This window comes from Aquarana catesbeiana, linkage group LG04, assembly GCF_042186555.1.
Source record: "Aquarana catesbeiana isolate 2022-GZ linkage group LG04, ASM4218655v1, whole genome shotgun sequence".
Classification (NCBI taxonomy): Eukaryota; Metazoa; Chordata; class Amphibia; order Anura; family Ranidae; genus Aquarana; species Aquarana catesbeiana.
Genome location: NC_133327.1, coordinates 62,522,402 through 62,524,177, shown reverse-complemented (window position 1 = coordinate 62,524,177; position 1,776 = coordinate 62,522,402). Strand labels below are relative to the sequence as shown.

Below are 1,776 nucleotides of genomic sequence, written 5' to 3'. Positions count from 1 at the left end.
TCACTTTCAAGACCCTCTGCCTCACCCACAAATGTATACATGGAAACGCTCCTCAATACCTATGCGATAAAATAAAACGCTACACACGCAATCGCAGTCTTCGATCTTCTAACCATAACCTCCTCCTTATTCCAAAAACCCGCTACAAAACAAAGGGAGAACGAAGATTCGCAGTCCAAGGACCACGGCTATGGAACGCTCTACCTACACACATTCTCATGGAAGAAAACCATCAGGCCTTCAGAAAGAAACTCAAGACCTACCTCTTCTAAGAAGCTTGACTACTCGCAACTGCAGTTGCTAGACAAATCATTCATTCATTCATTCATTCATTCATACATTCCCAATGTGTCTGACTCCAAAGCCTACGGCCACATCACCCTGATAGTGCCCGTTCTCGTCTGATCTTGGAGGCTAAGCAGGGTCGGGCCTGGTTAGTACCCGGATGAGAGACCATCTGGAAATACCAGGTGCTGTAGGCTGGGTGCGCCGGAGCCTCAGTTTATGGTTAATATCATAAAATTTACTAAGGGGAAAATCCTTCCTTCAGTTACCTGGGAAGTGGTAACAACATATGCCAACCTTTTTTGTTTAGCTTGGGGAACAGTCCTGGAAAAGGCAACTGTCCAAGAGAAGTGGCCCAGATCAGAAATGGCCTTGCCCATTAACATTTTAGAAATTCAGGCAGAGCTCTTGGTCCTGAGGGCCTGAACGTTCATTTTACAGTATTGTCCTGCCAGGATTCAATCCGACAATGCCACAGCAATGTTAATCACCAAGGGGGCACAAGAAGTTGTGCGGCCCAGAGAAAGGTGAATCATATCCTATCTTGGACAGAAAACAATGTACTTTGCCTATCGGCAGTCTTCATTCTAGGAATAGAAAATTGGCAGGCGGACTACTTGAGTCACCAGCAGTTGTTCCCTGGAGAATGGTTCCTTCACCCCTTCCTGTCAATATGTCAAAAATGGGGGATCCCAGACATAGATCTGTTTGCGTCTAGGTTCAAAAAAGAAATCGACAACTTTGTGTCAAGAGCAAAGGATCCGCTAGCATGCGGAACAGATGACTTGCTATTCCCGTGGAATCGGTTCTCACTGATTTATGCATTCCCTCCTATTCTGCCTGCATCCACGACTTCTTTGCAGGATCAAGCAGGAAGGAAAGTCGTTGATTCTTGTGGCACCCAGCGGGGCCCAGGAAATCTTGGTATGCAGAGATCATAAAGATGGCAGTAGGGGACCCATGGACCCTACCATCACGGCCAGACCTTCTCTCGCAAGGTCCGGTGTTCCATCCTACTTTACAAATGCTAAATTTAACAGTCTGGCTATGGAGACCCACACTCTGAAGAAGCGTGGGCTGCCAGGTTCAGTAGTTTCTACCTTGGTTAATGCAAGGGAGCCGGCCTCCATAATTATATATTATGGAGTCTGGGAAACATAGGTCTCCTGTTGTGAAACCAGGAGTTGCATCCCAGGAAATAGGTCAAAGGTAGAATCCTTGACTTTCTGCAGATGAGGTGAGAAATAAAGCTGGCCTTGAGTGCTTTCTAAGTACAGGTCTCAGCCTTATCGGCCACTTGCTTTGCATTCTTTGGTTCGTAACTTTATTCAGGGGGTAACATGGCTTAATCTCCGGTTAGGTAAACCCCTGAACCCTTGGGACTTGAATTTAGTTTTGTCGGCATTATAAAACAGCCTTTTTTTGGGCCGATACGACATATTCCCTTAGTCCTTTTTTGACAAGGAAACTATTCTTTCTGGTAACCATATT

The 1,776-nt window shown here is 45.8% G+C and overlaps 1 pseudogene; it reads left to right on the top strand.

Annotated features, from left to right (window-relative positions):
- Positions 1-363: 363 nt before the first annotated feature.
- On the top strand, positions 364-482 carry LOC141142061 (5S ribosomal RNA; annotated as a pseudogene).
- The last annotated feature ends 1,294 nt before the right edge of the window (positions 483-1,776 follow it).